This window comes from Hylobates moloch, unplaced genomic scaffold (genome assembly GCF_009828535.3).
Source record: "Hylobates moloch isolate HMO894 unplaced genomic scaffold, HMol_V3 SCAFFOLD_13, whole genome shotgun sequence".
Classification (NCBI taxonomy): Eukaryota; Metazoa; Chordata; class Mammalia; order Primates; family Hylobatidae; genus Hylobates; species Hylobates moloch.
The window spans coordinates 96,434,508-96,456,799 of record NW_026652288.1 but is presented as its reverse complement, the minus strand read 5'-3'; the positions used below and the strand labels follow the sequence as shown (position 1 = coordinate 96,456,799).

The following is a 22,292-nucleotide window of genomic DNA, read 5'->3' as shown; positions in this document are numbered from 1 at the left end:
GTGGGGTTTTCTGGCCTCATCTGCGAGCCTGGGCCCAGAAGCACTACTTGCTTGGTGTTCAAATAACCTTAAAAAGTGCGGCTGGGTGAGGTGGCTCATGCCTGTAATCCCAGCACTTTGGGAGGCTGAGGCGGACGGATCACGAGGTCAAGAGTTCAAGACCAGCCTGACCAACATTGAAACCCCGTCTGTACTAAAAATATAAAAATTAGCCGGGTATGGTGACGCACACCTGTTATCCCAGCTACTCAGGAGGCTGAGGCAGAAGAATCACTTGAACCCGGGGGGCGGAGCTTGCAGTGAGCCGAGATCGTGCCACTGCACTCCAGCCTGGGAGACAGAGCGGGACCCTATCTCAAAAAAAAAAAAAAAAAAAGAAAGAAAAAAATGCAGTAAATACAGACCAAGCACTCCCGCTTCTCTCTTGGTCTGCGAGCAGACGCTTTATTGAGAGCCACAGTTCCCATTTCTGTTTTGGCTGCTCTCAACCTTCTGAAAGAGGTGGCAGATGTGTAGCAAGAGCACGACTAACATAGATGACCAGAGCCTGGGCAAAGAGTGAGTGGCGAGGAAGATGTGAGGCCTGGGGAGAAGGTGATAAATTGAGGCAGAGACCATAGCTTGGCTAGGCTGCCCTGGAAAGACAGCGTTCCAGGTCTGGATCCTGCTCCAGAGAGTAAAATGAGACAATGTCAAACAAACCCTCCCGAAATTCAACCCACTCCTCTGAATCAAGTACTGCAAGGTGCATTTCCACGGAATCAAATAATACCATTAGCAATTTGAATTAGTTCCCTAAGATGACCCAATTCCCTAACATGAATTTCCTGGCCTGTGATAGCTGCCTTCACGCCCAGCAGGGAATGAAAGACTGCAGAGCCGGGAGGCTGGAAGAATAAAAGGTAAAGAGGTGATGACACAGACACCAGCAGCCATTCCTGCAAGGGGCCTTCCCTGTGTGAAGGAACCTAGCTCTGAGCTCCTTGCCGCCTCTGAAAAAGAGCAGGAGGTTGTTTCACATCCTGAGCCTCAGCTTCCCAAGGACAACAAAAGCTACCATTTTCAGAATGACCATTGCACCCCAGGCATCTTCTCTATAAATGTCTATTACTTCACAGTTCATGATTGCACTGATTTCTTCAGTAAAAAATCTGAGGGTCAGAAGAATAAAGGTACAAAATCAGTAACTAGTAACTTGCAGAGCCAGGATTTGAATCCGGGATCTGTCTGTGTTTGCCTGTCATCTTCAAAGTGAAGAATGAGGAAGAGAAAATAAATCCTTTTTCTCCGGGCACGGTGGCTCACGCCTGTAATTCCAGCACTTTGGAAGGCCAAGGTGGGCGGATCACTTGAGGTCAGGAGTTCGAGACCAGCCTGGCCAACATGCCGAAACCCTATCCCTACTAAAAATACAAAAGTTTGCCGGGCATGGTGGCATATGCCTGTAATCCCAGCTACTCAGAAGGCTGAGGCAAGCGAATCACTTGAATCTGGGAGGCAGAGGTCACACTGTTGTACTTCAGCGAGTTAGAGAAAACGCCACACTTTGAGACGAACTAAGAGTCTGTTTCTTTAGCCGGCGGCCAAGAGACGGCTAGCACTCAAAGTTCTCTCGGCCCCAAAGAAGGGGCTAGATTTTCTTTTATACTTTGGTTTAGAAAGGGGAGGGGGGTCTAGTTAAAATCATTTTACAGAAATAAAGTAGGTAAAAAAGTTAAAAGGATAAATGGTTACAGGAAAGTAAACAGTTCTAGGTGCAGGGGCTTTAAGACCATTACAAGGTGATAGACGCAGGGCTTTGGGCGTTATCAATCAGACGAATTCCTGGGAATTGCGGATATTGCTCGCCACAGTATCTTATCAGTTAATTGCATTCTTGGATGTGCTGGGAGTCAGCTTGCACAAGTTAAGTCCTTGAGGAAGGGGCTGCCCGTGAAAGAGCCAAGATGGAGTCTGTCTGGCTCTCTTAGCTAAGGGAGAGTCTATTCAGGTGGGAACAAGGCTAGGTCATTAGAGGAAAAGGGAGAGTCTAAAAACAGGGTTAGTGAAAACAAGGTTGGGCATTACAACACCACTGCACTCCAGCCTGGACAACTCCATCTCAAAAAATAAATCAATCCTTTTTCTTCTACTCTTCTCTGCCTCCTCCCTAAACAGGTGGGAACCAATTCAGTGACAGGCTGGGGATTCAATGTCACTGGAAATAAAAGAAATTCAATTAAAATAATAACATACACTTTCCCCCACCAAATTAAGAGACTAAAAAATTACAATAGAGCTGACAAGGTCACTTTTAAGTAACTCATGGAAAAATAACATGGAACGTCTTCTCTGAAGGACAATTTGATTAAATATATTCAAAAGCATTAAAAATGACCATTCTCTTTTAACCCAGTAATTCCATCTCAAAAAAGGAACTATTTAGAGAAGCAAAGACTGCAGTTTTATGTCAGCCCATGCATAACCTGAAATAACTTTAATTCCCAACTAAAGAGGACAAGTTAAATACGTTATGAAATGTCCACACAATGGGTTATAATTTTTTCTTTTTTTAGACGGAGTCTCACTCTGTTGCCCAGGCTGGAGTGCAGTGGCGTGATCTCGGCTCACTGCAACCTCCGACTCCTGGGTTCAAATGATTCTCCTGCCTCAGCCTCCTGAGTAGCTGGGATTACAGGTGCCCACCACCACACCTGGCTAATTGTTGTATTTTTTAGTAGAGACGGGGTTTCAGCATCTTGGCCAGGCTGGTCTTGAACTCCTGACCTCATGATCCACCCGCCTCAGCCTCCCAAAGTGCTGGGATTACAGCCGTGAGTCACCACGCCCAGCCACAATGGGTTATGATTGAACAATTAAAAATAACATTAATAAAAATTTCTTACAGTTTTTACTTTTAAAACATTTATTCACTTACTTATTTTTAGAGACTGGGTCTCGCTCTGTCGCCCAGGCTGGAGGACAGTGGCACAGTGATAGCTCACTGCAGCCTTGAGCTCCTGGGCTCAGGCCATCCTCCCTCCTCAGCCTCCCAAGTAGCTAGGACTACAGGCACATACCACCACACTCAGATAAAGTTTTAAAATAAAAAATTGCACTCATATAGAAAACTATAGAAAGCAGTAATAATGAACCACCATGTATCGATTACCTAGCATCAACAATTATCAATTCATGGTCAATAATGTTTTATTAATAGCCATCTATCCCTAAGTATTTTAAGTAAATCCCAGACATATCATTCTATCCATAAATATGTAATTACGTACCTTTAAAAAAATATGACCATAGTACCATTATCAACTTAAAAGTTTTTTTAATTATTGACTTTTTAACAAAACAGGAAAATGCTCACAATGTAGTGTGAATAAATAAAGAATATTATAAAACTATATAGTATGTAATTTTAGTTGAAAGGAAAAGGGAGGAAGAAAGAGGGGATGTAAGGAAGGAAAAAAGAAAAGACGGGAGGGAGGGTGAGCAATTTCACAAATAGAATCAAAGCATTAAAAATGTCCATCCTCTTTTAATTCAGTAATTCTATCTCCAAAAAAGAATTATCAGAAATGCTGCCAAAGACTGCAGTTTCACTTCAGTCCATGCATAACCTGAAACAACCTCAAATCCCAACAAAAAGGAATATTTAAATATGTTATGAAATGTCCACATGAAAGGAAGAGACAGAGAAAAACCAAAAAAGAAAAAGAGAAACACATATTCACAGAAAAAAAAGACTTGAAGGAAATAAATCTAAAATATTAACAGTAGTTTGTAGTTACCCATGTCATGAGATTTATATTTGTGTGTGTGTATTTTTGTCAAGGGGAATGTATTAGATATTTATTATTTCTCCTGCTCTTCTTTTGTTCCTCAAGTTTTAACTTTTCCTCTAGTACAGCTCCCCTTCAGGTTGAAAAACTTCCATTAGTATTTCTTTAAGAGGAGATCTGGAAATGAAGCCTCTTGGTTTTCCATCACCTGAAAATATCTTTATTTTGCTTTCACTCCCAAAGAATATTTTTTCTGGATATAAAATTCTGGGTGGATAGTTTTTTTTTTTCTTCCAGCACTCTAAAGATGGGGTTTCACTATCTTTGCCTTTGGCCACCATGGTTTTGGATGAGAAGTCGACAGTCATTGGAATAGGTTCCTTCCTTCCTTCCTTCCTTCCTTCCTTTCCTTTTCTCTTTTTTCTCTCTTTCTCTCCTTCTTGATTCCTTCCTTTCTCTTTTCTGCCTTCCCTTTTCTTATGTATAATGTGTCATATTTTAATGCTCTTAATGTTTTTTAATCCTTGGTTTTTAGAAGTTTTCTTATGAGGTGGCTGAGGAGTTGTCATTAAATTTATCCTGTTTGAAATTACTGAGATTCTTCAAATTGTAAAGATATGTTTTTCTTTAAATTTGAAACTATTTCAGCCATTCTTTCTCCAAATATTTTTTTCTGCACCAGTATTTTTCTTTTTACCTTCTGAGATGGAATGCCAATACCAAGAAGTTTCAGACTTTTGACATTGTCCCACAGTACCATGAAAGGCTTTTCATTTTCCTCCAATTTTTTTGTTTCATAATGTATATTTCATTGTGTATACTTTCCATTGATCTACCTTCAAGTTCACTGACTCTTTTCTCTGTTATCTTTATTCCGCTACTGAGCCCATATCATCTTTTCAGGTCTAAAATTTCTATCTGATTATTCTGCAGTTTCTATTTCTCTGCTGAGAACTTCTATCTTTCCATTAATTTCAAGAGTGGAGAATGGTCATACCTACTTTAAGTTATTTGTCTAATAATTTCATGATCTAAGTCATTTCAGTGTTACTGCCTATTGAATTGTCTTTTCCTTTGAGTACTGTTTAGATTTTCCGAGTTGTTTTGATATTGAGTAAATTTGAATTGTATCCTGGATTTCTTAATATCACGTTGTGAGACTCTGGACGCTGTTAAAAGTCATCTGAAAAATGTTTATTTGTTTGTTTGTTTGTTTTACCAGGAAATTAATCCACTTAGGTTCGGACTGAAAGTACTGTCTCGCTTTTTATGAGTGTTAGCTCCAGTGTCAGATCAGTTTTCAAAGCTTTTGGTATGCCATTTGAGTCAATCTGTCACATGCTCCATTCAAGAGTTTGTCTGGGACTTGGGTGGTTGTTAATATCATAGATTCTCAAAACCTCTTCTGTGCCTCCTGGGTCTGTTCCATGCATGCACACCTTGTAGTATGCCCAGGACTTTCGTCAGTCCAATTTGTGGATCCCTTTTTCCAGCTCTCTCCTCTCAGGGATTTCTTCACACTCTGGCTTCCAGTGGCTTTTCCCCTCCCGCTTCCTCTAGCTAGAAAGATGGAGTTATCTCGGACTCTTAGCTTTCCACACTGTTCTGCAAATCCATGTTCATTGTGAGTCATTGTTCAAGTTTTGAACCCAGTACTCTGCCTGCCTGCTATTACTTTTCAGAGTTCTCATGTGGTTTTATGCATCCTATTCAGCTTTTTGTTGTAAACACTGGTAGAGATTGTGGTTGGATTATTTCATCTTGGCTGTACTAGCAACTCATCCTTCTCAGCAATTTACTTCTCACCCATGTTTCAAAACTCCACTAAAATACCACTTCCTTCTAAGAAGCCATCCTTTTTCTCCCAGCTAGAAAACTTTCCTCTTCCCCTCATTAGGGAAGAAAGGGATTTGGCAATCTTGAGAATAAAACTTAAAGCCACATTTTTTTCACAATTGTCTTTGTTCAAACATCTGCGTCCAAGGAGATGACTGGAATGAAATCAAACTTAATCAAGAAGCACAATGGTGGTTAAAAGTGGACTTTGGGGCCAGATTGCCAAAATTGCAGCTCTGCTAATTGCTAGATGTGTGACCTTAGACAAGTCACTTACTTCTTGTTACCTCAGTTTCCTCATCTATGAAATGAAACTAATAATAATAATAATACTTACCACATAGAATTATTATGAAGATTAAGTGAGTTAATAGTTGTAAAGCACCTAGAAAAATGCCACACTGTAGGTGATTGTTGCGAATCTCTCACAGGTTGCCATAACTCTACAGATTAGAGAACCCTATGCAGGGAAAAGGGGAAAGCAGCACACAGGGAATTGGCTCTATTTCCACCTCTTACTATGTCTTGAAAGTGACCATAATTTTTGTTTTGATAAATACTTGAAAAAGCCCAATTTGTGTTCTGTGTAGATCTGAGAAGTCATGTGGCAGAGTGGGGACATAATTACATGAGGTAGGTTAGATCTGGCTGCCAGACTGGCTCTCCTTTGGGTCTAGGTTTTATGTTCTAAATCATGACCACAGAGGTAGACTGGTCTATCTACACGAAGCTGACAGAATGATCTCTGTAAGAGGCAAATGGAACTGGGTCATTTCTCAGTTTACCCTCCAATGGTTCCCTGAAACACAGATAAAATCTAAATTCCTTAGGCTGTCCCAGAAAACTAGTGACTTTTGCTGCTGCTGCTATCTGTAACCTCATTTCCTGCCACTCCCCAACAGCCCTCACATTCCAGCCATACTGAACTCAGGTTGGCTCACCCCACTTGCACCACTTCCCTCATCCTCAAGGTCAGATATCCCCCCACCATCTTGTCAAAGATGCGTATGTCTCCTCTTCCAGGCAAATTACTGAAGGGCTTTCCCAGACTCCCCAGGACCCTGTTGGTCGGTCCTTCCCTTCTGTGTGCTCCCACAGCCCTCTGACCATATTCTAGTAGCACTTTCTGGGTGACAGTAATCAATTATTTTATAGGTCCCTCTCTCCCTCAATACACCAGTGTTTTTCAAAATATGTATTATTTTCCATCAGTGGATCTCAAAAACAATTTAGGGCACAAGGACCAGGTTTTTAAAAAGAGAATAAACAAGATTTTAAAATATCAGAATCCACTGCATGTAATAAGAGAAAGTAGAGCTTCATGAAACTTTTGTCTCAAATAGATCATTAGAAAGATGGATGACAGATGCCGGGCGTGGTGGCTCACGCCTGTAATCCCAGCACTTTGGGAGGCCGAGGCGGGCAGATCACGAGGTCAGGAGATCGAGACCATCTTGGCTAACATGGTGAAACCCCGTCTCTACTAAAAAACACAAAAATTAGCCGGGCGTGGCGGCGGGCGCCTGTAGTCCCAGCTACTGGGGAGGCTGAGGCAAGAGAATGGCGTGAACCCGGGAGGCAGAGCTTGCACTGAGCTGAGATCGCGCCACTGCACTCCAGACTGGGCAAAAGAGCGAAGACTCCGTCTCAAAAAAAAAAAAAAAAAGAAAAAGAAAAAGAAACATGGATGACAGATATTGAACCCCCACAGACCCATGACCAGTTTCAGTATTATCAACTCATGGTCAATCCTGTTTTGTGTATACTCCACTCACGCCTATATCCCTAGATTTTGAAACAAATCCTGAACTCATCATTTCATTCATAAATGTTTCAATATATAACCCTTAAAAAAGAAAGACCTAAAAAAATAACTGCAATACCATAAAATGTACTTCTTATTGATGGTGGCAGTCAAAAAAGTTTGTAAGACTTAGAAGCTCCTAGGGAGAGATGCCACCTCATTCATCTCTGCATTTTCATGCGCTGGCACTCAATAAGTGCTGAGTAATGAAAGGAAGAAGAGGAGAAAGAGAAAGGATAGAAGATAGAAAGGGTGTAAAAGGGAGAAGAAAGAAAGACGATTTCTTCTCTTTTAGCTTTGAATCATCTTGAAAGTATTTTCAATCAATTTCTCTAAAGGAAAGAAACACCAACTTAGCTTCCTCATCAATAATTAATTCCTGAATAAGTAAGGTTTCTGTATTTGTTGTTTTCTCTCTGGGATGTCACATATGACTGACAAGTTGTTCACTGCATAATGGCATCTGGTCCTGGCTGAAAGGGCACCCGTTCTTAATGGCATGAAAGTGCTATACAGGCTAACAGGACACCATTCTCGCTCCCGATTCTAGTGTATTACATGTTGTTTCCTTGGTCCACTCTGCTGTCTTCTTCCCTTCCTCCTACACTGCCTATGGAGGCTACAGGCAGGAGATTCTTCCCGGGCACCTGGAGGTATGTTCTCGGTAATGCTTATAAAAGGCCATCTTTCTATAGAAAAACTTTGGTATCAGAAGCAGGACCTCTCTCTTGGGAAAAGTCCTGGGCTCTGAGGCTGGCTCTGCCACTTGCTAGTCATAGGACTTTTAGATAGTCTCCCTGTGTTAGTCTGCTCTTCCATTGCTATAAATACCTGAGACTGGGTAATTTATAGGGAAAGGAGGTTTAATTGGCTCACAGCTCTGCAGGCTGTACAAGCACGGTGCCAGCATCTGCTCACTTTCTGGGGAGGCCTCAGGGAGCTTTCAGTTATGGCAGAAGGTGAAGCAGAAGCAGGCACATCACACGGCAAAAGAAAAAGCAAGAGGCAGTGGAGGGGGAGGTGCCACACACTTTTAAACAACCAGATCTCACGAGAACTCACTGTTGTGAGGACAGCTCCAAGCCATGAAAGATCCACCCCCATGACCCAAACACCTCCCAGCAGGCCCCACCTCCAACACTGGGGGTTACATTTCAACATGAGATTTGGTGGAGACATATATTCAAACCACATCAATCCCTGAGGCCACATTTCCTTGTATGAAAGTAGAAATAATAGTTCTTCTGTCCCTTTCTAAGAACCCTTATGAGGCCCAGAGGAAAAAAAAATGTTTTGGCAATAATAAAGTAGCATAGGGATGTAAGGAATATTTTATTAATGATGTATGGTTATGTCCAAAATGGTAGTTCCTAAACTTCACTGCTCTCTGACGGATTTTCAATTATCCTTCTCATAAAAATTCTCCATTATAATTCTTGAAAAGCACAATTTCACAAATTATTGGAAAATATCTCTTATATACTATTTACAGTAGCAAAGTATCCAATGCCAAGAAGCAAATTTAATTAAAGATAGGCAAGACTTTTTACGGAAAACTACAAAACACTAGTGAGAGAAATAAAAGATCTAAATAAATGGGGGGTATATACCATGTTTATCAACTGAAAGATTCAATTTTGTTAAAATGTCAATTTTCCCCCAAATTGATGGTGATGGCTGATTTTATGTGTCAACTTGGCTGCGCCACAGAGTACCCAGATATTTAGTCAAATATTCTGGGTGTTTCAATGAGGTTGTTTTGGATAAAATTAGCATTGGAATCAGCAGGCTGAGTACAGCAGATTGCCCCCTCTCTCATGCCTTATCCAATCAGTTAAAGGCCTGAATACAGTAAAACAGGCTGACCCTCCCACAGGTAAGAGGGAGCTCCTCCTGTCTGACTGCCTTGAGCTGGGGCACTGATTTTCTTGTTGTTGGTTCGGTTTGGTTTGGTTTTGGGGTTTTTTACCCCCTGCCTTTGGACTCAAACTGAAAGGCCCTAAGTCAACTGGTATTTGCACTAAAACTACACCATTGGCTTTCCCTGGTTCTCAGGCTTTTGGACTCAGGCTGGAACTGCACCATTGGTGCTCCTGGGCCTCCACCTTGCCAGCCGCAGATCTTGGTAATTGTCAGTTCCCATAATTGCATAAGCCATTGTTTCATTTCTCTTACTAATGTTTTATAGTCTTCAGTAAAATGTCTTGCCTATCTTTAATTAAACTTGCTTCTTGCATTTGATATTTTGCTACCGTAAATAGCATACAAAATATACTTTTTAATAATTTGTGAATCTGTGCTTTTAAAGAATTATAATGTAGAATTTTTTGGATAAAGGTAATTATGCACACACACATACATGCTATTGATTCAGAATCATCTGAATCAAGGGACATTTCAGAACCCTTTCTGCTGATATGCCCAGAGTTGAGATTTCACCTGGAAACAGAAACAGACAAATCACAGAACTTTCCTCACCCCAAATACTAGGCAAAGGTAACTGGCACAGACAGGAATTGAGGAGATGTTGGCAGAGAGGAGATTGCTTAGCGGCAAGAAAGCCACAATGAACCTCCCAGCCAGGACCTCACAGAGTGCAAGGCCACGTGAAAAATGAGGGAAAGAAGTCCTTGGCATTTTCCAGACGTAATGACTACACTGAGTTTTCCTTAGCCTGAGCAGATAATGGCACCTCTCTTCTTCTTGTTTGGCTTTGCAAATCCACCTGTCTTTATTATACACGCTTCTATCATCACAGGAAGATTTTTACAAGTTTATTCATTCAGCCAACAAACACCCATTACCTAACACCGGGCCTGAACATCTCAGCACTCCATAAATGCCTCTATCTCCAGAAAGGGGCAGGGAGGAGGACATGACAGCTGCAGAGTGGCTCACCATTCAGAGGACCCAGCTCCCAGGCTGGATGGTTCAGGGAGGCTGCCGGGGAGACGTGTCTCAGCTCAGAAAAGAAGACGAGGGAAAGTTGGACAGACCAGGGAGAGGAATGAGTTGTGCTCAAGGGCCTTTTGGGTCATTTCTTTGCATTTCCTAAAAAATATGTTTTTTACCTTATCATGTAGACAACTTTGATCTGTGCTGCTGAGCATAAAGAAACATTTGATAGCTTCCATAAACCTGACAGTTTCTTTTGACACTAAGTGTGGGAGGGAAATCACTAAACTAATAAGTATATGAAATATCATCCCTTCTTTGTGGAAAATTATGAGCTCATTCATCTCCAAAACAAAATTATATTAAAAGCTTCAGACAGATGAAAATGTTGATTTGCCTCCCATTTGTTTCATGATGGCCTTAAACCTAGAATGTGGACTTAAAAATACACCATAACAGATAGTATGGTCAGATCTAAGAGCTAATTACAACACCAATGTAAGGCAACAAAGCTCTCTCTTTGGTAGAGTAGAAAATAAAGCTAAAAACATTGTTTGTTTGTTTGTTTGTTTTGTTTTTGGGGTTTTCTTTTTGTGACAAAGTCTCACTCTGTTGCCCAGGCTGGAGTGCAGTGGCGTGATCTCGGCTCACTGCAACCTCCGCCTCCCGGGTTCAAGCAATTCTCCTGCCTCAGCCTCCTGAGTAGTTGGGATAACAGGTGCTTGCCACCACACCCGGCTAATTTTTGTATTTTTAGTAGAGACGGGGTTTTACCATGTTGACCAGGCTGGTCTCAAACTCCTGACCTCGTGAGCTGCCCGCCTCGAACTCCCAAAGAGCTAGGATTACAGGAGTGAGCCACCGCACCTGGCCATTTGTTTGTTTTTCGTTACATTTATGGTGGGCCCTTTATGTGCAGGACACTGTGTGAAATGCATTTTCTCACTTAAACCCCTAACATGCTGCTGAAGTAGATGCCATAATCCCATTTTACAGACGAAGCTGAAGTCCAGAAAGGTCAGCCATTTGACCAAAGTGGGCCTCTGGAAAGCACTGGAAGTGAGATCCAAACCCATGTTTACAACAGTTATTGAGTACTAATTATGTGCCAGGCGCTGATCTCAGCACTTTTCAAGTATTAACAGATTTAATCCCCACTGCAATACTACAGGGAGACATTGCTGTCACCTGATTTTAGATGAAGAAAGAGGCAGAGAGAGGTAAAATAATTTGTCTAAAGTCACACATCCCTCTGATTCAATGCCTGAGACAGATCTATGTGCAGTGGAGGGTATGGAAAGTGACATGCAGGTCATCCCTTTCCCTGGGCTGTGGACATTTCAGAATGTCCAGTGTTCGGGTAGGAACACTGAGTTCTACCCTGCTTCTGTGCCACTGTGGGAAGTTGAGGCCAAACTTAGTGAAGCCACATGGCCAGCTTGAAATCTGTGGGTCTTCGGGTTTGGCTCTCACCATTAATCTGCAAAGAAAAACTGTTCAACCCACCTTCTCCCAAGGAAGGCACCTTTCTGCCAACGATGGCCTCCCCTGACACTCTGGTCAGTTACACAGGCAGTGTTCTAAAAAGCATCTGGGGAAGTACATACAAATGTTTGGCCCATTTCTACTCCAGTTAAATTTAGCAAAACTTTGAGTAAATTTTCACACCCAATGCTGGTGATTAATAGCAAAACGGTTGTGCTCATGTATCACTCATGGCTTGGAAAACAGAAGTGAAACCTTATGAAAATACCTCAGAACAACCAACAATAGTTGAAAAACAGAAAAGAAACATAAATTTTTGGGTGCCTACTGTAGCATCAAATGTAATGCTGAGAAAATTTGGAACAACCTAAATATCTAGCCATAGGAACAAGCAAAATTGTGATCCAGAAGTCCGTGATTGCCTATGAAGCTGTTAACACATGACATGCACTATAAAGATGAAAAACAATGTTTATGATAACGAGAGAAACAAAATAAACTTTTTTTTTTTTTTTTTTTTTGAGCCAGAGTCTCAATCTTGTCACCTAGGCTGGAGTGCAATGGCAAAATCTTGGCTCACTGCCACCTCGGCCTCCCAGGTTCAAGCGATTCTCCTGCCTCAGCCTCCCGAGTAGCTGGGATTACAGGCACCTCCACCACGCCCCGCTAAATTTTTTTTTTTTTTTTTTTTTTTTTTGTATTTTTAGTAGAGATGGGGTTTCACCATGTTGGCCAGGCTGGTCTCGAACTCCTGACCTCAGGTGATCCGCCCACCTCGGCCTCCCAAAGTGCTGAGATTACAGGCGTGAGCCACCACATCCGGCCCAAAATAAACTCTTGATCAACACTAAAATTGTAATTATATTAAAAGCTTGCTTTCAAACAGACTATGATTACAAGGGACTGTTGTTACAAGTGAACAGTAATGTGTCAGGAGGCAGGATTTTTAAAATGTATCTTGGCTGGGCACCATGACTCATGCTTATGAATCCCATCACCTTGAGAGGCCAAGGCAGGAGGAATGCTGGAGGCCAGAAGTTCAAGATCTGTCTGGCCAACATACTCTACAAAAATGTTCTTAAAATAGCTCAGTGTGATAGCACACGCCTATATTCCCAGCTACTCAGGAGGCTGAGACAGGAGGGTCCCAAGCCCACAAGTTCAAGGCTGCAGTGAACTACGATAGCCACTCCAGCCTGGGCAACAGAAAGGGACTCTGTCTCTAAAAAAATATATAAATAAATAAAAGTGTATCTTTACTGCTGTCATAATGTTTGTGACTAAAACAAGAAAAACAAGTTTAACACCAAGTTTGTTGCCCCCAGAGCACGCACATGGCCCTCCTACTCCACTTACCCTCCATTAGAATATAGTAGTCTTGGCTGGACACGGTGGCTCATGCCTGTAATCCCAGCGCTTTAGGAGGCCGAGGCGGGAGGATTATGAGGTCAGGAGATCGAGACCATCCTGGCTAACATGGTGAAACCCCATCTCTACTAAAAATACAAAATTAGCCAGGCGCAGTGGTGCACTCCTGTAGTCTCAGCTACTCGGGAGGCTGAGGCAGGAGAATGGCGTGAACCAGGGAGGCGGAGCTTGCAGTGAGCCGAGATCGCGCCACTGCACTCCAATCTGGGCGACAGAGTGAGACTCCGTCTCAAAAAAAAAAAAAAAAAAAAAGAGATTATAGTAGTCTTCCTTGAAGGCGACAAATCTGGGCCTACTTCTTCCCCGGATGTCTTGCCTTAGCATAGGGGACAGAAACACATTTATTCAGCACCCATAACGGCCTGGCCCTGGCACAGCTGAGCTGTTCCTATCTATGCATTCTCACCTTGAATGACACACGCCTTCTAAGAGGAGAGCGGTGTTAATGGTCCCATGTCCCTGGACAGAGGCTTCCTGCCTATGAAAGGATTCCCTTAACTTTTGCATATGCATCTAAAAAGGAGGATTCCCTTTACTTCCTCAGGACCAGCTGCCTCCACAAGAGCAAGTTTAACAATAGTTTGGAAATTAGCTACCTCTGCATTGCCCCCGAGCCCCCTTCCTGGTCGGCTGGCAGTTGGCCACAGTGGGAAGAGGAAGGAGAGGCCAGGATCCAGCTCTGTTGCTTTCCAGCTTCGTGCCCCCCAGGCAAGTTACCTAACCTCTCTGCGCTTCATTTCCTCAACCATTAGGTAGCACTGTAATAAACTTTTCACGTGATTGTTGAACTATGTGAAATAATATACGTAAAATGCTTAGAACTGGGCTCCACAATGCAACAGCCATTAGCCAGATGTGGCTAGGCCAAATGAGATGTGCTCTAAGCGTAAATATACACATCGAAGATTTCTTATGGAAAAAGGAATGTAGAAAGTATGATTCGTAATTTTATGATTACATGAGAAAGTAAGAGTATTTTGAATATATTGAGTTAAATAAAATACAGTCGATCCTTAAACAGCACAGTTCCATTTATATGCAGATGTTTTTCATAAAAGTTACAATGAGTGTACCTGTCTCTCCTGCCTCTCCCTCGCCCTCCTTCTACCTCTGCCATTCCTGAAACAAACCCAACCCCCTCTTCCCCCTCCCTCAGCCTGCCCAATGTGAAGATGATGAGGATGAAGATCTTTATGAGGATCCACTTCCACTTATTGAATAATAAATACATTTTCTCTTTCTTATGATTTTCCTACTAACATTCTTTACTCTAGCTTACTTTATTATAAGAATACAGTATATAAAACACATAACATGTAAAATATGGGTTCATCAATTTTTTATGTTATCAGTAAGGCTTCTGGTTAACAGTAGGCTATTCGTATTAAGTTTAGGGGGAGTCAAAAGTTACACGTGGATTTTCTTTCTTTTTCTTATTTTTCAGAGTCTACTTTCAGAAAATATACATGGATTTTCAACTGCACAGGGAGCTAGTGCCCTTAACCCCTGTGTAGTTTATATTGTTTAAATTAATTTCATCTGTTTCTTTTTACTTTCCATTTTTTTAATTAAATTTTATAAAAATAATAATAGAGACAGGGTGTTGCCCAGGCTGGTCTCTAACTCCTGGGCTCAAGTGATCCTCCTGCCTCAGCCTCCCAAAGTGCTGGAATTACAGGCATGAGCCACCATGCCCGGCCTCTTTTTGCTTTTTTAATGTGTCTATTACAAATTTGAAAACTATGTATGCAGCCCACACTTGTGGCTTGCTTTCTATTTCCATTAGATAGCACTGGCTGAGAACACAGTTCTGCACAATGTTAGTTCTTCATTTCTCCGTCCCCACTCACCAGTCAGCATTGTCTCAGTATCGTCAGCACTGTCTAAAATCTTTTTTTTTTTTTTCTTTTTGAGACAGCGACTCACTCTGTCCTAGGCTGGAGTGCAACGATTCCGTTGCGGCTCACTGCAGCCTCGATCTCGCAGGCTCAAGTGATCGTCTCCCCTCAGCCTCCTGAGTAGCTGTGACTACTGGTGTGTGCTACCACACCTGGCTATTTCTTTATTTTTTGTAAAGACAGTGTCTTACTATGTTGCCCAGGCTGGGCTCAAACTCCTGGACTCAAGCAATCCTCCCACCTCGGCCTCTCAAAATGTTGGGAGGCATGAGCCACCGTGGCCAGCCTAAAGCCCTTAATCTTTAGGCTGGGTGAGTTCCTTCTCCTTTCCAGGCCTCAGTTTACCATCCTGAGACAGATGATGAAGAGTAGAATAGGAACTAGACTTAGAAGACTGGGCTCCAGCCCTGATTCTACCATTACTAACTAGATGACCTTTAGCATGTCATTTCATCCCTCTGAGTGACAGTTTTGTCACTTACAAAACAGGGGGTGACACCCTGGTCATTGCATGAGATAACACGTATGACAGTGCTTGATAAATGCAAAGGACTATAGAGGTCAGGAGGAAGTAGCGTAAAGTGCCCAGTGAGGAGGTTGGGCAGTCCTGCCTGCCTCCTCTGATAGTCCATGCCTCCCATTTTATATTATTACTTAACTATTTTCCATGTCTCATGTCTCTAAAAACAAATTTCCCCAAGAACACACTTCTTCCTTCCCACCTGCCCGCCTCCAACACAGCCAAAGCACAGTGGACAGACAGAACCCCTCAAACCACCACACAGACCAAGTGTGCTGTGTGAGGTGGTCATCAAGAAGCTCAAAGTGGAGATGGCCTTGGAAACAAACTGGCAATACATGGTGGAAAGTGGGTCCACATTCCAGTGGCCCAAGCAGGGCACCAGTGTAGCCGAGACCCAAGCAGAGAGGGGCAAGAAGCGGGGGACACGTATGTAGTGGCCAACAGGAAGGACTCTACAGCGCAGACATCTGCAAAACAGGAGAGCAGAAAGGTATGCATGAGCCTGAAATTCTACAGCACGTAATGCAAAGAAAACATCAGGGTATGATGCACAGTGGGCCACCTATGAGATGAGCCCTGTCACCAGAGATACCTGGTTGGTAGGTCCTTCCACAGATGGAACGCCGTTGCCTTCTTGCCTTTGCTAGTTCCGGTTCTCCAGCTCACCCGTGATCCACTCAAGCAGGTGTGCCGTAAGTTCTTGGAGCTTAAGTACCACCTGCAGCAAATGCGTAACCCTCCGCTGTTGGCACAGAGACTGTGAGAGAAGAAGCTCCTGTCTCACAATATGCTGTTCCTATTTTTAGCCAGGAAACAACTCCTAACCACCTACACTCTATCTACCTCTTTCCAAGGCCACAAAGCATGAAAAGCACAAAGCTATGCCATCATGTAGGTAACAGAGCAGGCTTTTCTACATCAGAACATGTTTCTGCCCAATTCCAAAATAAGATCCAGATTATTTCTAATTAAGCTAAGCTGCAAACTCCTACTGTATCAAAAACGCAATTGTCTATCTGAATGGCCCAGGAGAAGCAAATACACAAAACTTCTTGGGTGAAGATCTGAAGTCAAGGCTTCTACAGCTGACTAGTCCTTCAAATATTACTGCTATTCAATATACCAGTCCTTCAAATAGACTCTGTATTCAAATATTTAAAGAGAATAAAAGAATCTCAAATATCATATTCTTATTTAAAAAGGCAAATGATCAGGAAGCAGGTGTTTGTGAGAGGAATGGTACATGCGATGGGAGTAAACACGCACCGACAATATGGCCGCTGCACCTGTGGGCCTGTGTCTACCTATACAGAGACAGTGCAGCCACACACCTCACCCAAAGATTATATCTCAAATCAGCGTCCCCTCCTGTGGGAAGCTATTGATTAAAAGCATTTATTAAACAATCTTTTTTTTTTTTTTCAAGACAGAGTCTCTATCTGTCACCCAAGCTGGAGCACAGTGGCACAATCTCGGCTCACTGCAGCCTCTGCCTCCCGGGCTCAAGCTATTCTCCTGCGTCAGCCTCCCCAGTAGCTGGGATGACAGGCATAAGCCACCATGCCTGGCTAATTTTTGTATGTTTAGTAGAGATGGGGTCTCGCCATGTTGCCCAGGTTAGTCTCGAACTCCTGACCTCAGGTGATCCACCCACCTCAGCCTCCCAAAGTGCTGGGATTATAGGAGTGAGCCACCATGCACAGCCTGCATTTTAACAATTTTTTTTTTTTTTTTTTTGAGACAGAGTCTCGCTCTGTCACCCAGGCTGGAGTGCAGTGGCGCAATCTCAGCTCACTGCAAGCTCCACCTTCCAGGTTCAAGCAATTCTCCTGCCTCAGCCTCCCGAGTAGCTGGGACCACAGGTACAGGCCACCACACCCAGCTAATTTCTGATTTTTAGTAGAAACGGGGCTTCACCATGTTGGCTAGGATGGTCTCGATCTCCTGACCTCATGATCCATCTGCCTCGACCTCCCAAAGTGTTGGGATTACAGGCGTGAGCCACCATGCCTGGCCCATTTTAACAATCTTAAAGGTCTTATCAATCTATTGCACTTGGATTTTATCTGGATCCTAATTTGAATACACAAACTATTTTAAAACTATACACACCCATATCTATACACATACACACAAACACTAATATATATACATTGGTCACCCAACCTCCCTCTGGTTCAAGGTTTCTGCCTCAGCCTTCTAAGTAGTGGTTACACACCATGCCTGGTAATTTTGTTTCGTCATGTTGGCCAGACTGGTCTCAAACTCCTTGGCCGCCTTGGCCACCCAAAGTGCTGGGATTACAGGTGTGAGCCACTGTGCCCGGCCTATTTTTAAAGGGTCCCTATCTTTTAAATACACATACTGAAATACCTACAGTAAAAATGAAAAAATAAACAGCTGAATTTGAAGTCAGTTAAAATAACATCTTATTTTGTATGACTATTCATGTGCAGTAAATGAAAGTTAAACAAAAAGTCCCCTCACTTTGAATCACCTATGAAATACAGAATTTATGGTCTGTTTATACAGCCCTGAACACTCATATAAAATTCACTCAGTGAATCTAACACAGCTGTGTTAGACTCCAGCCCTGAAAGGGATCAGGATGTGCACCAGAAGAAGTAATTGTCTTCAGTTTACTACCATGTTACACTAAAAAGACAAACATTTAAATACTGGGATCACACCTGGCCCAACAAGCTGCTCACCCTACAGAGACTGAGAAAACTCTAATTCACATCTCCCCACCTGCACTTGCGGGCTTTCAGCTGACCAAGTGGCTGTCAGAACTGTGGGCATTATTTCAATTACTCTCTCTTTCTCTCTCAATCTCTCCGTTTTAAAAAAGTTGCTGAGTAGAGCTGAATCGACATATTTTTCTCCTCCAAGGTGAAGCTGTACTAGGCTTCTACTAGTTGATATTTAAGGATTGAAGGCAATCTCATCCCAACACATAGAAATATGTGGAAGGCAAGGAGCCTGCGAGTGCTTCAGGCCACAGAGACCCTCTTTGATGAGGAAGTAGAGCCATGTCTACCTACAGGCAGCAGCAGAGAGCCCACCATTCAGTTGTTATTATGATGATGGTGATTATCATTATCATCATTGTTATAAATATCGCTTACACAAAGTAATGTGCTAGGTTCTCTCTTTTATTGTAAATCTTCTGAATAACCCTGTGGGTTGATTATTTCACAGCTGAAGAAGCTGAAGCTCAGAGGAATCAAATGATTTTCGAAAGGTCACACAGCTAGAAAGTGACAAAACCAAAATTCCAATCTAGTTTCCCGGGCCCACCCTTTTCTTTTCTGGCATGCTGCTACCCCTGGGTGGAAAGAAGGCCTTTAAGGCACAGTTATTTATCTAGCCCTCTTATTTTCCTAAAACATAAAAATAATTAATAAATAAAACCCTGTCAAGTTATCTGAGAAGCAGAGAAAAACTGCACCCCGTGATCCCGAGCGGTAGCTTCTGCAAGTCCGCGCCTCTGTTTAGTTTCGCTTCCAGCTTCTCTGGCCACCATTATGTCTCCCATCTCACTAACATGCTTGAGAGAGCAGGACAAGACACGCTTGACTTTTTTGTTTAGAATGAAAGACGTACAGGTGACCCTATGCCAAAAACGGGGAATCTTAACTCCACCGGGTTATTATGGCCACTTAAGAACCAGACTGGATGTTTATGAGAGTGAACTATCAAATCATGTGCTCTGCCCAAGGGCCACCAAACAGGGCCCACCAGCAGTGTGCCCTCGAATTAGATTCCTTTATGAACTTGTTATTTCAACTCCTCATGCAGGTGTTTATCGGGTACCTGCAAAGGCAGCCCCCACCCGAAGCTAGACGCACTGGGGACGCAAACGCTCAAGTCAGAGTTGCAGCCCACAGCTATGGCCGGGAGACAGAAGAGGGGAGTGATGGGAGGGAGCGGGGAACAGCTGTCCTCTGTCACAGGATCTAGCTGCTGTCATCCCAGGAAGAACTGCACGGGACAGGCAGTGTTAGGCAAGTTAGTAAACAGTTTGCCTCATAAACACTGACCAGCAGTGGAAAATATCTGACCTAGATAGATGGTGGACTGTGAGCACCTTAGGGGCAAGGACCACGTCTAATTTGCTTTTCTGTTCTCAAAAAGTAGGCCTCAAATATTTGTTGTTGTTGTTGTTTTTGAGACAGAGTCTCACTCGGTTGCTCAGGCTAGCGTACAGTGGCGAGATCTCAGCTCACTGCAAACTCTGCCTCCCAGGTTCAAGCGATTCTCCTGCCTCAGCCTCCCGAGTAGCTGAGATTATAGGTGCCCGCCACCACATGCAGCTAATTTTTTTTTGTATTTTTAGTAGAGATGGGAGTTCACCATGTTGGCCAGGCTGGTCTTGGACTCCTGACCTCAGATGATCCACCCGCCTCGGCCTCCCAAAGTGCTGGGATTACAGGCGGGAGCCACCGCACCCGGCCGTGTTGTTTTGTTTATTTATTTTTTAAGGTCATGATTGCATTAGTCCCTTCTCACACTTCTGTGTGAGAACTGCCGGAGATTGGGTAATTTATAAAGGAAAGAGTTTTAATTGACGTGCAGTTCCACATGGCTTGGGAGGCCTCAGGAAACTTACAATCACGGTGCAAGGCAAAGGGGAAGCAAGGCACCCTCCTCACAAGGCAGCAGGAGGAAGTACCAAACGCTTAAAATACCATCAGATCTTGTGAGAACTCACTCACTATCATGAGAACAGCATGGGGGAAACAGCCCCCACGATTCAATTCCCTCCACCTGGTCTCTCCTTTGACATATGGGGATTACAATTCAAGATGAGATTTTGGGTGGGACACAGCCCAACCATATCAATGGTCATGTACTACATTTAGAATTCTGGAAGGTATTTATGGCGGGATACTGAAACTGTTTTCACGTACCACAGCAGAGTCTGAAGGGCTCAGTTTGAAGAACTGGATTCCCAACCTCAGGATCAATTTGGCCATATGGGAGGTCAGCTGGAGATGAGGGAGACTGAAAATTGGAGATAACCCCAAAGATGATGGGCAGGTTACCCTCTGTCCTCAGATGGGAGGGGAGGTGGCTGGGGAAAGGATTCCAACTCTGAGTTCTATTGTGGGAAGGTGAGCAGAGTCAAGCTCTGTGGCTCAGTGGTGGAACTTATTTCTGCCCACAAGCTCAACATCTCCACCTCTGCCCCCAGCAGTGGAGTTATGAGAGCAAAGGAGACAAGGTGAGTAGGGATCACCCCAGAGGATCAGTATGGGATGAGGCCAGCCGGTGAATCACCCATGCTCCCAAGGAACCCAGGCCACAGGAACACACACCTCCACTGGTGAGACTCGGAGAGGCCAGGGGAGATAAACCCTTGGGAGAGTGAGTGAAATGGCCTGTATCAGTCCGTCCAGGGAGGAACCAGAGACACCCTTTGACTCAATGTGTGGAAAGAACCAGCAAGTCTGACATAAAAAGTCTATCAAATAAGAGGTAATTCAGTAGCAGGAGCCAAAGCCCCCCGATCCCCAGTGTGAGTTAGGAACCCTTCCCTGTGCTCCCACAGCACCCTGTACAGACCCCAAGACAGCTCCCCTCACAGTTTCTATGTCCGTTTCCTCTATTAGGGCATGACCTTTCAGAGAATTAGGAACCGTCCTAGCCTTCTCTGAAGCCCAGGCACCTACCACACCGCTAGGCCCAGGCTGGGTCCTAAGAAATGCCTTTTGTATGCCCTGAACAAATGAATCATGAATGAGGTATCTATGGGAGAACCACACTCCACCCAAGGGAAAATAAATACCTGGCCAAGAGAAGGCAACTAGCTAGGTGCTATCTGTCTCTCCCACATCATAAACGAAAGGCTTCAGTGGAAAAATCCTGACCACATGAGAAAAAGAAAAAAGTCAGTTAGCTACCATCAAGCACAAAGGGCAGAAGCCTGGCGAGGTGATTCACGCCAATACTGTGAAACCCGGCCCAGCGGTCTGCAGGCGACCTGGAAGCAGGGGTGGAGGAGGTGGGGAGGCGGACAAGCATGAAAGGGAGTGAGGAGAACTTACTGGAACAAGCATCTAGGTCAGCTGCCCCTGGGTAATGCCAGAAGCTGGTTTATATCCTTTTCTGAGACGAAGTTTTGCTCTTGTTGACCTGGCTGGAGCGCAATGGTACGATCTCGGCTCACTGCAACCTCTGCCTCCCGGGTTCAAGCGATTCTCCTGCCTTCTACCTCCTGGTTTATTTTCTTTATTGAAATTTTTTAGAGGAAATCAAAAAAAAAGAAGAGCAGGCCGGGCGCGGTGGCTCACGCTTGTAATCCCAGCACTTTGGGAGGCCAAGGTGGGCGGATCACGAGGTCAGGAGATCGAGACCACGGTGAAACCGTCTCTACTAAAAATACAAAAAAAAAAATTAGCCGGGCGTGGTGGCGGGCGCCTGTAGTCCCAGCTACTCGGAGAGGCTGAGGCAGGAGAATGGCGTGAACCCGGGAGGCGGAGCTTGCAGTGAGCAGAGATTGCGCCACTGCACTCCAGCCTGGGCGACAGAGCGAGACTCCGTCTCAAAAAAAAACAAAAAAAAACAAAAAAAAAAAAGAAGAGCATCCTGTAGGAAGGGATTGGTCTAAGAGGGAGGGACGGGAGAAGGCGGCTGGGGTTGAGGTGAGG

General features: G+C 43.7%; 1 protein-coding gene across 3 annotated transcripts in view; it reads right to left on the bottom strand.

Moving 5' to 3' along the window:
- ST6GAL1 (ST6 beta-galactoside alpha-2,6-sialyltransferase 1) overlaps positions 1-22,292 on the bottom strand; it is a 147,852-nt gene that overhangs the window by 64,143 nt on the left and 61,417 nt on the right. Inside the window, exon 1 of one of the 3 annotated variants that reach the window (XM_032171873.2) lies at positions 16,232-16,614. The exons of the other annotated variants lie outside the window; for them this stretch is intronic. The gene's annotated coding sequence lies outside the window, so the exon portion shown is untranslated. Of the gene's footprint in view, positions 1-16,231; positions 16,615-22,292 lie in introns of those variants that run through there. 3 annotated transcript variants of the gene reach the window in all.